We start from the raw sequence: 14,451 nt of genomic DNA, 5'->3' as shown, positions 1-14,451 counted from the left end.
GGCCACTTAGGAGGATAGATTTGTTGCTAGCAACAAGTACTTAGGAGGCATGTGATTTGGCATGTCTCGAGCTGTGAAGTAGATGTAGAAGCAATGCAGGCAAAAATCGATATTATTATGGGTAGGGCTGTGTAGGGTGCTAATTGCCATCTGCAGTGCCTGCAGGTGGATAGAGAGGAGTGAAGAATCTCTTTTTAATAGATTTTCAGGATGGGAAAATCATATTGTGACCCTCAAGCATTTGGGAAAGATTGTACCTAAGATAAAAAGCACACCTAACATGAAGCTGGAGAAAGTGCACTCCCTGCAAACTCACTTTGCAGATTCCTGTGTGTCAGAAAGAAAGGTCAGAGGATTTCAATTGCCAGTAGCCCTCTTACTCCTTCCAGTCATGTCTACTGAGCCCCAAAGAGACAGCTGGGAGCAGACTAGCAAGTACCAATGACTTTGGGACTTACACCACAACCCAGGATTACCCCTGCGAGCTCTGGAAAAATAGGCAAAAGGAAAATACTGGGCAAGATGGGAGCCGAGGGGAGATTTTGGTCTGAACTGCAATGTTATGGGCATGTGGTGATGCTAATTCTTTGGCACAGTTTAGAATTTACATTAGAAGGTACACTTGTGAAATTTCTGAGAGCCATGTTTGTTATTCTCTACTTCTATACCTGGAGAAGTAGGTTAATACTGAATCTTTATATTTTAATTTTGCCAAGAAGAAAATTATACTATAGATGTTAAAATAAAAGTGCACATTAGCATCTACACTAATAAAAGAGAAACATGCAAATTAACCATCACTCTGTTACTCTGCCACTCCGCCACTCCACTACACCCACCAGCCAATCAGAGTGACTAGGCAAATTAACCCAACAAAGATGGCAGTTAATTTGCATAAGCAGGCACGGAGTGAAGACTGAAGATGACTGAAGATGGTGGCAGCCATGGAGTTGGAGTGAGCAGGAGGCTTGGTTTGCTCCCGGTGACAGAGGAAGCCAAGCTTCTAGCCAGCCCTGGCCTCTGCTCGAGGAGCTGAGGGGGAAAAAAAAGGAGGGGCTGGGAGCAGCTGGAGCAGAGAAGCCAAGCCTCACTGGGTCCTGGGTGCCAGAGGAAAACCGGTGCTGGCAGCCAGGGAAAAGTAGGCCTATTGTGTGAATCTTCATGCAACAGGCCACTAGTAGAATCATAAGGCCAAACTACTGAAAAGGGAGGGAGAAGGAGAAGAAAGATGAATGTAAAATTAAAAACAGCAAATCTTAGGCTCACATTTATTTCTTAAAACTCTGGAGTTTTTACTCTCATCCAGCCAACAAATTGATTAGCACTTTCTATTGATCTGAACTCTGAATTCAAGGTATTTCTGCCACCTATATACCTGATTCGGGCCCTGGGTTACTTCTTTTCTTTTTTATAATTATGTTTTATCATTGTGGTAAATATACATAACATAAAATTTACTATTTTAACTTATTTTTAAGTGTATGTCTCAGTGGCACAACATTGTGCAACCATTACCACTACTGAGAGTGGTTCTAGAGCAGCGGTTCTCAACCTGTGGGTCACGACCCCTTTGGGGATCGAACGACCCTTTCACAGGGGTTGCCTAAGACCATTGGAAAACACATCTATAATTACATATTGTTTTTGTGATTAATCACTATGCTTTAATTATGTTCAATTTGTAACAATGAAAATACATCCTGCATATCAGATCTTTACATTACAATTCATAACAGTAGCAAAATTACAATTTGAAGTAGCAACAAAAATAATTTTATGGTAGGGGTCACCACAACATGAGCAACTGTATTAAAGGGTCACGGCATTAGGAAGATTGAGAACCATTGTTCTAGAGGAACAGAATTTTAAGGATGAGTTTTCTGAATTGGTCCTGGGAATTGACTCTTTAATTTGATTAGATTTAAAGATGCTAGTGACTCTATTTTTAGTAGTAAAGACAGTACTGATACAGTCCATTACCTGATCTGGCAATAGTGATATGTAAAATATCTCCACTGTATCCTCATAATCAACCCCGTGTGAGAAGCAAAAAGATGGATGAGCATGTATATGATATATTTCAGCATTTTTGGTGAACTGCCAAACACAGTCAGGTACCGTTCTGACAGATGTGTCATTAAGCACTTAAACCAAACTATTGAAACATTTATTTCTCACAGTTCTGGAGGTTGGGAAGTCCAATATCAAGGTGCTGGTGGATTTGGTTGCTGGAAAAAGCTCTCTTCTTGACTTATAGATGGCTGCCTTCTTTCTGTGTCCTTACATGGCCTTTGCTGGGTACATTCCCATGGAGAGAGCAAGATCTCTGTCTTCCTCTTCTTATAAGGGCATGAATCCCATCATAAGGGTTCCACCCTCATAACCTCATCTAAAGCTAATTATTTCTCAAAGGCCCCACCTCCAAATGCCATCCCACCGGGGCTTCAACACACACATTTGGGGGTTGTACAAACATTCAGCTCATAACAATAAGCAATGTTAAGTATTTATTTAAAAACATTAAAATGTGTAAATCTTTGTTAACACCCTCCAGGCGCTGACCATCAGTATTTGACAATATTGGGTTTAATGCTCATGGGGGAACCATGGAGAGGCACAGTACGAGTTTCAGACAAGCCTTAGGATAGGATTTTGGCTTGTGTTTGGTGTTTGGGAGAGGATTTAAGGAAGTGAGGCTTTGCTTTGGATTGGATGTTGTTGGGAAGTAAGGGCGATTTATGAATAAATCTTATGTAGAAGGAGGAAAGAATAGAGTGAGGCTAAAGCTAGAATTGATAAAGAAGCAACAGTTACTTGTATTACCCAGGACAGGAACGTGTTTGATCAATTTTGTTGTTTGGACAATGTTCCAATTTTGTCTGGGTACAGGCATGATTACGGAGTCATATTGCTTTTGTCTTGATCCATCATGGCCTCAGAGTGGCCTTGTCTGGTGTTTGGTGCTATAAAATTGTTTATGTTCCATGGGAGAACTGTAAGCGCCAGGCCGGCTCCGGGATGTCCAGGACTGCTTTTCTCTTTCTTATCTTTCAACCTAAACACAGTGCATACTAGTCAGCTGGAGCTGCCATAATAAAATACCACAGACTGGGGGCCTTAAACAATAGATATTTATTTATCACAGTTCTGGAGGCTGGAAGTCCAAGATCAAGATGTCAGCAGGGTTGGTTTCTGGTGAGACCTCTCTCCTTGGTTTGCAGATGGCTCCTTTCTTGCTGTGTCCTCACATGGCTTTTTCTCTCTGTGTGTGGGAGAGAACAAGTGATATCTCTGGCATCTCTACCTCTTCTTATAAGGACACCAGTCCTATCAGATTAAGGCACCCTTTATAATCTCATTTAACCTAATCACCTCTTTAAAGACCCTATCTCCAAATACAATAACATTGGAGGTTGTGACTATACCATGAATCTAGGGGGATGGGGGGGAGACATAATTCAGTCAATAACATTATACATCAGAGTCCGAAATTTCTAGGCAGATCTTTCATAAAAGCTAAAAATAATGCACATGTTGTGGAGGTGTTATCTTTAATAATAAAACTTAGAAATAGGCAAATTTCTAACAATGCAAGATAGAAAAGTCAGGGATAGCTCAGAGGACAAACAGGCTCAAGGCTGGCTTTGATGGTATTAGGGTGGTGGATTAATTGGTAACTGTTTTTATTTATTAATATTTTCATGTTTCTATAATATTGTTTTTGTGACTATTAAGAAAAGTTGTTAAATAGATTGAAACTTTTTCACCCGGTGGAGCGAGTGCTCTGTCAGCACGTTCTGGTGTGCTTGTGGGTAATATCACCACAAGAGGGGATCAACGGGGCACTCAGGGGACCCCGGGAAGCAGGGGGCTTGGCAAAGGACCAGGGAGGGCAATGAGGGAAAACCTGGAAAATATACCACCTTCCTGCTTTGCCTATTGTCAGTCCCCCTGTGTCATCAGCCATAAGGACCCACATCATTTCTGCTTTCAGAACTGAGCCAGCTCCTGGGTGTCCCTGCTGCCACCCCCACAAGCAGATGGTAAAGAAGGACAATGGAAGAGCAATCCCCACCACATAACAGCCACCTCCACCTGAAACGCTCACCCCTCCTCAAAGCTAACATTTTCTTAGGTGTAAGATGATGCATGAGAATATTCTCAGTCTGTTTTTGTTGTTGCTCTTATAACTGTTCTTTCCATTTTTTACCTAAAAGAACTGTCCCCAACAGAAGGGATAGGTGGGGTGGAGACCTTTAGACTGCTGGTAGTGCTCAGGAGCACGGAGACCACACTTAGTTCTGGACTGATCATTTGGAAGAGAACATATTATAACTTTCATTCTCAACGTAGAATCCAATGCTACTATCTGGGCCAAATCTATTTTTAGGATAAAGGCTCCAAAATCTCCTAAGGACTAATTTCCACTAATCTTTATGGTGTGTCCCAGAACACTACTCAGCTCAGTCCTACCCACTGACACCGTCCCACCCCACCCCACTCTTTCACACAGGGTCTCCTGGAGGTTAAAAGAGTTTATTTTGAAATGAAATGGCAATTGGGAAAAGCTTTTTAAAGCATTTCTCTCTCTTGATTAGTGTTCACGACAGCAGCCTGGAATGCTTTCTCCAGCCAATTTGTAGTTGATCTTATAAAACAGATCCCTCCCCTTGATCTGATTTCCCCCCCTCCCTGTGCATTTGTTCTGCTTAAACATTTCAGCACATTTGTTAACTTGAGTGACATTGACAAAAATCGCCACCCCATTAACGTGGAGTCATGCAATCCCTGGGATGCGCATGATTCATTTAATTGGGATGGCTTAGTTCCCTCCCAGATGTTCCCTTTCAGCAGATACCATTGTGTTTTAAAACTTGGGATAATTATAGCTCTGTAAACGTAGAGTACAAGACAAGATTTGTTGGCTCCAGCCAGCTCCCAGCTCCTTATGTAATAGCTTCATTGTTTAGTAATTGCCCTATTCACAAAGCGAAGGGATCTGTGTCAGCCAAGACATCTATTCAAAGCCCTTCCCCGTGCTGGATAAACAGTAGCAGGAGCAGTCTACCAAGAGAACCAAAACACTCGCAAGAGACTTGGCCACAAGCGTGACCAGAGCAGCTTTTCCCTTCCCAAATTGAACTGTTCTTCAGAACTTTCTTCACCTTTCTTCTGTAACAAATCAGCCTCCAGGCAGCGTTGTTCCCTTTGCTGGTGAAATCCCTGCTAAATGCTGGGAGCCCCGAGTGGCTGAGGCTGGCCATGTGGGCGGTGTGGGAAATGCTATGGGGCTGAGCGATAAGATAAGGAACTTTGGGCAGGAGGCAGAGCACAAGGGGGTGGTCCACACATGCAGTCCCCAAGGAGGAGAGAAAGGAGAGAGAAATGTCCCTATACTAATTCCTGGAAATATCCAGAACAATCTCTGGGAGCACTAGGAGGGCCCGATGCAGGAAAAGGGGAGTTCTGAGATCCTGTGGGGATCTGCACCAGGTCGTCTGTACCCTGAGTTTGTAGTCTGTGGAGCCCCAGTGAATGCCTGAGCTCTTCACGCCAGCGTCTCCACAGCTGCTGATGGGAAAGTGCCTCTTCCCATGCTGGCATTCCAAGATTCCTTGGGAAATCGGCCTGGATGGCAAAGGCCTGGAGCCACAAGTAATTTATTTCGTCTAATGTTGATGGTGGACCTATGAACCCAGCATGGCCCCATCATAGCATGGAAGAAGCCTCAGCCAATCACCCCAACTCATACCTGCTCTTCCCCGCCTCAGTTGTCCCTCAGTCCTAGTCCCACAGGCCTGAGAGAGTGAGATAGCATCTGGGGAGGGGCAGAGGAGACAGAGAAAAAACAGAGGGAGATTTTAAAAATTTTCATCAATAGTGATCTAGAGCATTCATCTAAGGCTGATTCAATGCAGACTTGGAAGGTCTAGAAATGCTATAACCCAACCACCTGAATTAATGTGTTCATGATTGACCAATAGAAACACTTATTTCTTTCCTTAAATCTATCTATCTATCTATCTATCTATCTATCTATCTATCTATCTATCTTTCCATCTATCTATATACATATATATTTATATAGTGTACATTTTATATGTGTACATATATGTGTATATCCCCTCAACCAGGAATTTGACCAGGAGTTCAACCCAGAGTTCGACCAGGGTGGGGGGCCAGCCAGCCAACTGCCTGTGGCCCCTCCCGCTGCTGGCCCAGCCCAATGGGCCCTGATCAGGGTGGTCCAGTTGGACCCCACCCATGCACAAATTTGTGCACCGTGCCTCTAGTATACACACACACACGTGTGTGTGTGTGTGTGTGTGTGAGTGTATCTATAATAATAAAAGCGTAATATGCTCATTAGACTGGACGTCCTTCCCCACGTCCTTCCATCCTTCCAGAGGAAGCTGGGGCTGTGAGGGGAGCCTGGGTCCCGAGTGCCTGCTGATGGCCAGAGGGAAGCCCAGGTCCCAAGTGCCTTCTGGCAGCTGGAGGGAAGCTTGGGTCCTGGGTACCAGAGGGAAGCTGGTGACTGCAGCTGCGGGAAGAAAGGCCATACACACACATATATATGTATATGTATGTATAAAAGGCATCACAGTTTTGGCATAAAGATTATTTTAAAGTGAAAATATTTGAAACCTTATCTGAACTTCCTTTATCTGACAAAAGCAGAGCTTTCTGAAAAATACAGCTGCCACCTCCCTCCCTCTAAGAGGGTTTCCTGTCAGTTCCAGGAAGGAGACAGACCACCCATCCCCATTAACATCAAGAAAAACCCAACAGACCTTCCCTACTTCCTCACTGAACCCCTAAATATCCCTCGCACACTTTTGATTAATTTGGTATATAAACCTTTACCTCTGAGGATTCACTGAGTTACTTGTTACTGAGAAGGAAACGGGCCTTTCTCTCCTCCTATGAATCTGAATTGGCAGGCAATTTGCATTCCCTGACCACTCAAACCGAAGTGGGTAGAGAGAAAATCTTCTCCCAAGAGTTTATATATAAAAATATATACATATAAATTTATGTATATAAATAAACATTTATATGTAAACAGTTAAGATATATAAGTACACACACACACACGCACACACACACACACACACACACATTCTGCTAACTGAGAGTACCTGCAGGCCCTCTCAGACCTGAAAATATTCTGGTACCCATCCCACAACGCCCCTTTGTCATCCCCACCCTGGCACTCATATTTGTGCACACATCACTAGAAATGGGTCTCCTCCCATGGGGGTCCACTTCTGTCCGGCATCAGCTGTGCCCTGCCTGGTGTGCCGGGCACTCACATCTCCAACCACAGCTGATGCCCTTGCCCTCAGGATATGAGAAACACTGAGCCTTCTATTGTTGACAGGATGGGGGAATCTGACTTTTCTGTGTGATTTTCTATTGAAGACTTTAAAAGACATTTTATTTATTGTTATTTAGAGAGAGAGAGAAGCAGGGAGAGAGTGAAGCGGGGGAGGGAGAGAGAGAGAGAGAGAGAGAGAGAGAGAGAGAGAGTGAGAGAGAAAGAGAGCGAGCACATGGGTTTGTTTATGCATTCAGTGGTTGCTTCTTACTTGTTGTGCACTGACTGGAGACCTATCAGACCATGCTCTAACCAACTGAGCTACCTGACCAGGGCTCTGTTGGAGACTTATTTTTATTTTTTAAATATATTTTTATTGATTTCAGAGAGGAAAGGAGAGGGAGAGAGAGATGAGAGAGAATCATTGATTGGCTGCTTCCTGCATGTCCCCTACTAAGGATCAAGTCTACAACCAGGGCATGTGCCCTGACCGTGACCTCCTGGTTCATAGGTCGATGCTCAACCACTGAACCATGCTGCCTGGGCTGGAGACTTTTTAAAGGCACTCAAGCTTATGCTACACTGTTTTATAAGGCTTTTAATGGAATGCTGTTTCTATTATTTTGTTTTGTTTTCTTCTCTTTAAAATCTGCCTTCTCCCTGTGGGACTTAAACCTATATCTGATGTGGCCCGGCTAGGAAACCATTCCCCATTCAGAACCTCCGGCTTCTTCAGGAACCTGGTCCATGTTTCCCCAGCACTTCAAATGCCACCTGGCACCTGGCCCAGGTCCACAGTCCTGAATCCGTAATTTTGAAGTCCAAAAGTCTCTGAAAACAGAAAGATTTTATAACAGTGTTGGTTATAAAAATAACCATGTGAAGTGCTATAAGGCTCCATTTATCCCACTTAGTGTGAATATTCATACATTTTACTGATACAGGACTGTGGAAATATTGTGTTTGATTCACATGGTGTTGCCTCAGACCCCTCTGGGATGTTATATAATCTTTGGTGTATGTACACTGTATTGTCTCCTAAAACCTGAAACGTTCTGGATTCTGAAATTCATCTTGCCTCCCAGGCTTCAGAAATGTGATTGTGGACATAGGCATGTTTCAGTAAACATGTGCTGAATCAATGTCTGTGTTGCTCCTTCCTTCCCACACCGGGCGTCATTACAGGTCAAGTTCTCAGCATTTGGCTCCTTCCTGTGCAGGAGGAACTGCCCCAGGCTTCCTGCAAACAGGCCTGGGTCATCAGCCCAGGTTTACTATGATGAGTGGGGAAGGATCCATAAGTGGAGTCCTGACCACATGAGGGAGTTTTATCACATCAAACCCACCCTTAATATCATGTTATGAAAGAAATAAATAGACAAAATATTTTTAGCTTGAGCAGGCATTTAGTTCTGGTCAGTTAGCAGGAAACAAACCAACAGACAAGGAATGTAATCTTGCTAGTAGTCACAAGTACTGGAATGCAGACACTTGTTGACACTCCCATTACACTGAATCAGCTTTAGAAGGCTGTCCTTTTGGTTATTAATTTCATTGCTCTTCTTTTCCCTTCTCTATCCATGGCCCAAAGTCCTGGCGCTATTCTCCTGGTGTCCTGAATGGACACTGGTTGGATTCATCCTTTCAAGGCCCTGTGCCTACTTCAGTATTTGTATTTAGGATTTCTACTTCTTCAAAAGAGCTCCCAACTTGATTAAGCTCAGAGCCCCACAAAACATGGATGCTCTTCTGGGTGACCACAGGCATTCTAGGCCTCAGGAGACCAGCGGTAGGTCCCATGGTCCGAAGCGTTTCCTATTCATCAGAGTGGAGCATCTGTAAGGCAAACCTTCTTCATGTGATAGTGATGGGTTCTTGTGGCAGAATTTGAATATTTCATACCAAATACCGACTCCATCCCAGGAGCCAGAGACCCGAGAGAATAGGTAACTTAAAGGAAAAGTTTGTAGAGCCCAAAGTTAGGCTTGCTTGCTTCCATTTACAGATTTTTTTTAGAAAAGATAATACTCAGCGAGGTTTTTTTTAAAAAATATATTTTTATTGATTTCAGAGAGGAAGGGAGAGGGAGAGAGAGATAGAAACATCAGCGATGAGAGAGAATCATTGATTGGCTGCCTCCTGCACGCTCCGCACTGGGAGTCGAGCCCACAACCCCGGCATGTGCCCTTGGCTGGAATCGAACCTGGGGCCCTTCAGTCCACAGGCTGATGCTCTATCCACTGAGCCAAGATGGCTAGGGCGAGCCAAACCCGCTAGGGCTCAGTGAGTTTTATGAGTCATTTATATATGATCACTAGCTGGTCAGAGATCCAACCAGAATGTGAACCTAGATCTTGAACGCCTGAATTGGTGCTTTTGTCCTGTTCCATGTTGCTAATTTATTACAAACATTCACTTGAAGAGAGAATGAACTGGGTCTTCCTTTTCAGGGCTAGTTAATTTAAGAAGCACCTGGGCCTTTTTGAGCAACTTGGACCTAAAGTTGCCAGCATTTTCAGTAAAGACAAGAATAACTTTTGAGGCTGTGTTCTTTTCTTTCACTATTTTTATACTAATGTGTGTTTCAGTAGGAATGTGATCCTTATATCTCAGATACTAATGTCCATAAGCCACTAACACTTTTTGTCTTAATTTTGTAAGAGTGCTTAACAGAGCAATCATCTGCATCCTATTTGTTCTAGTGGCAGGACGGAGAATCCACAGGGGCAAGAGACATGGGGCTGAGAGGCAGGTCCACCCTGTACTACCAACAGGTGACTTAAACAACAGAATCTGTCTCACGGTTCTGGAGATTAAAGGTCTGAGATCAAGGTCTTGGCAGGGCCATGTTCCCTCTGACAGCAGTAGGGGAGAATCTGCTCAGACCTCTCTTCTACCTTCCAGCAGTTCCTTGGGTTGTGGCAGCATAGCTCCAATCTTCAAATGTGTGTGTGTGTGTGTGTGTGTGTGTGTGTGTGTGTGTGTGTGTGTGAGAGAGAGAGAGAGAGAGAGAGAGAGAGAGAGAGAGAGAGAGAAAATTACCCCTTTTTATAAGGACATCAATGATATTGGATTAGGAGGCTACCCTATTCCAGTATGACCTCCTCAACTAATCATATCTGCAATGGCCCTACTTCCAAATGCAGTCAGATTCTGAAGTTAGGGCATCAACACATGAATTCAGGGGGATACATTTCAATCCACAAGAGTCCACCTTCTGGTTCTCCTAATTCATGTCCTTCTCACATGCAAAATTATACTCACCCAACAGTCCCCAAAGTATTAACCTATTTCAGCATCAACTCTAAGTCCCAAGTCTCATCTACATCAGGATGTGAGACTCATAGTATGATTCACCCAGGAGCAAAATTCCTCTTCATCTGTGATCTGGTGAAACAGACATCAAGTTAACTGCTTCCAAAATATAATGCAGTTGTAGGATAGACATCCCTATTCCAAAAGAGAGAGATCAGAAGGAAGAAGAGTTGTGGGTCCCAAGCAAGTTTGAAAACTAGCAGAATAAATTCCACTACTTTTTAAGGCTTGAGAAGAATCCTCTTTAGCTCCATGCTGTGTCCTCTGAGTCTGTACATATTATCAAGGGCAGTCTGCTTCTCTCAGTTTATCGATTTATATGTTAACCACATCTACAAAACACATTCACAGCAACATCTAGACTGGTGTTTGACCAAACACCTAGGTACCACAGCCTAGCCAAGTTGACACATTAAATTAGCCACCACAGATACTTTTTGAATAAGTATTATAATGTGTCCAGAATGGGGGAAAGTCGGAAAGAGGCACTTATCAGAGGAGGTAAAGTCTTCCTAGCTATTTGTCCTCGGCAATAATGTATCAGTAAGGCAAGACACACAGGGGTCATCAACTGATGATTGGGTAAAGAGTAGTCTTAATCTGTCACAATGGTTTTGGCTCAAAGGAATGGACAGAAAGACTGGGTAGTCAGCAATCTAGAAGCAAGGACACTTGCTCTGCCATATAGGGTAGGAAACAGGGGTGACTAGAAAGTTGGCTCTGAGTGACACAAGGAGGAACATTAATAGAGTACTGGCTGATCTGGGGTTGGGTAGGTACACTAATGGTACAGGGCAAATGTCTTTATGCCTTTCCCTGCACTCATTCATTGAAGCCCTAACCCACAGGATAGTGGTGGAACCTCTGGGAGGTAATTAGGTTTTAATATGGCCATGAGGGTAGAGGTCCATGATGGGATTAGTGCCCTTGGGAGAAGAAGAATGGACACCAGAGCGTTCTCTCCCTCTCCCCCTCTCTCTCTCTGCCACGTGAGTGAGAAGGCAGCCTAGAACTGAATCTCACCAAAACCTGAATCTGTTGGCATCTTGGTCTTGGGCTTCCAGCTTCCAGAACTGTGAGAAATACTAGTAAGTATGTGTTGTTTAAGCCACCCAGACTGTGGTGTTTTGTTATAGAAGCCCGAGTGAAGACACAGAGGAAGCCCCTCGTGGCCTCCTGAGCATGCCTCACAGAGCAATATCCTACTTCACTGTTCTCTGCCTCTCTGTGTCCCCACACGACTTCAAGGTCCATAGGCGGGACTTTTGAAAGATGTCTCCTCAGCAACCAGCATAAGACCTGGTGCTAGCAGGTGCTCAAGCAACAGCTGTTGAATAAAAACAGAAAACACCAGTGGACAGTGGACTGAACCCAACTTCCTAAATCCCAATGGTGACAACAAAATTGTATAGTTTGGGGGAAGGAATACAATTTCGTTTGTGTGGTGTGTTTGCCAAGCAAGCATGCTGCTCTTACCTAGATTGTGTGGTTGTTTGAGTTGGCTTGGGTAAATCTGATGGCTGAGAACTGGGAGATGTTAACCATGCCCCACTCCCACCCCCCGCCCCACGCCCCGTGGCAGTTACACAAGTCTGAGATTCTATGAGCCTGCGTTGAGATAAAGTGCTTTTATGGAGGCAAAACTGCAAATGCCTTTCTCTTCTTAGTGTGTAACCACAGATCTTAATCTCTACACAAAGTTGAGATTCACCTCTAGACGTGCTTTATTCCAAAGGGCATGGAGGGAGAAGGAAGGAGGGGGAGAGCGAAGGTAGGTAAACACCCTTGCTCCTAAAGATAAATGCCTTCCTGTTGGGTGAGGGCAGCAGCAAGCTACCCACTTCCATCCTCCTTGGAGCCTTCTGCTTGTCCATCTGTCTTGGGCCCATCTTGTTTCTGCACAGGAGAGGGGGAGTCAAAGTGGGCAGCTGGGTTTACGACACTATTTTCACATCAGCCTCTTCGGCACCCACACACTACACAAAAAGTATGACCTGGTGTTTTATTCCCTTGTATTGCTAACTTGCTATCTATTTTGCTCTGGGGCCTCCTGCCTTTGAATGAGATTTGGGACAGAACCAGACGGCAATCTGTGCCTCTAGCTTCCCATTGACAGCGAGGCAGCTAGCTTCAAACTGCGATTACTGATTTCCATTTCAAAACTGTGTTCAATTTACTTGATTTAAACGACTTGACTTTCCTCTGTGAAATGACTGTGGCATGTGAGCTCAGCCAGTCGCTCTTTGAAAGGCATAAACACGCTCCCTGCAGGGACCAATGGAGCTCCGCCACCCATTGTTTATCTAAAAACAGCGTTTTATTATTGTCGCTCAATTAGTCCAGACAGCGGACACAAATGACTTTCAATAGCAACATCCTAACACTGCGTGTCACGCATAAAACGCCAAAGACTGCTCTAATAGCTAGCTAATAAAATCCAAATGTGCTCGCATTGACTTTGAGATTACTCAAATCATCACCCTTTCTTCTGAAATCTCTTCTTAACCTAATTACATACAATATTTTCACTTTAGTAAAAGAACATTAACCTCAGTAATCAACAGTTCTGCTCTCAATTTATTTATGAGCAAGCAACCAAGGTTCTTCTGAATGTAAACTTTGGAGCGAAATTTATGTTCTATAAACAAACTAGCATATTTTCCCCCTCAAGGTCAAAATATTATTGCCTGTAGGATTTTTTTCCTATACACATCCCCCCCCCCTAAAAATTGCACAATCTGTCATTTCACAGACACCCACCAAAAGCCACTCCTAATCACTTGCAGAAGATAAGTTTATACTAACTGCTGCGGAAATGCTATTATACGCAAATGTTTCATCTGTTTTGCAAACATATGCTTTCGCACACACATACTCACTGCAGAGGCAGTTGCCTGAAATGGGAAGCATCCTTTGAAAAGGACAGAAATGAAATGCACTGAGCCACTCAACGTTTTCCGTTTTTCAAATCCATCTTGGAAGCGTGGGCAACTGATATTTAGGAATCACATGCTCTGTTGACTGCTCTGGAACCGAACTCTTTGAATGGGAATAGGCCTGTTCTCTGACTCATACCCCTAATTTACAATTGGAGAAGTGGAGGGTCAGGGAAGTAAAGAGATGAGGAAGGTGAGCAACCTGGAGCTCAGGTTCTCCAGTCACACTCCTGGATTGGTGTGAGATTGAAACACAAAACCAGAGAATGGGTGGTAAAGATCCCTCCTCTTACTAGTAGTGGGGACCCTGAGCACCCGGATGCTCTGAGTGCCGTCGTAGTTAAGGTGTAGTTGTTTAGCTGTATCGCAGCTGCTCCCTTCTCCCCCTGCCCTCGGTCCCTTTTCCCTTTATCATTACTCCCCCAAAATATACACAGGCACACTTTGGCAATGTAAAATTTATAAAGTTTTCATTTGAGTTTAATTTGTATTTGGAATACATCCAGACCAAACATAATGAATTCTTAAAGCCTGCACTCTCCCCCCTCACGGCCCTGCCAAGCTCCCCTTGGTTGCAGCCATAGATGGGGAATCAACATTACCTCACGTCTCAAAATTCCATCTCTGGGCAGCCCAGGCCCGGTCTCACCTCCTCCCTGTTCTCTCCTTGAGGTGAGAAAAAGGGGGGGGGGGCGATGTTGGCACTGTGCAAAGAATTCCTCTTTTACTCACAAAGAAATTACCTTCTTGGGGCTGAAGGTCCAAAGTGGGGGAACCTCCCAAACAGAGGTGGGAGGCTGAGAAGGGACTTGGAATTGGGAGGTCAGAGCATGTCCTCCTGAGCATGCTTCTTGCTTATTTCTCTGAGCTTCTACCATT

This window comes from Myotis davidii, unplaced genomic scaffold (assembly GCF_000327345.1).
Source record: "Myotis davidii unplaced genomic scaffold, ASM32734v1 scaffold62, whole genome shotgun sequence".
Taxonomy (NCBI): Eukaryota; Metazoa; Chordata; class Mammalia; order Chiroptera; family Vespertilionidae; genus Myotis; species Myotis davidii.
This window is presented reverse-complemented; position numbering follows the sequence as displayed.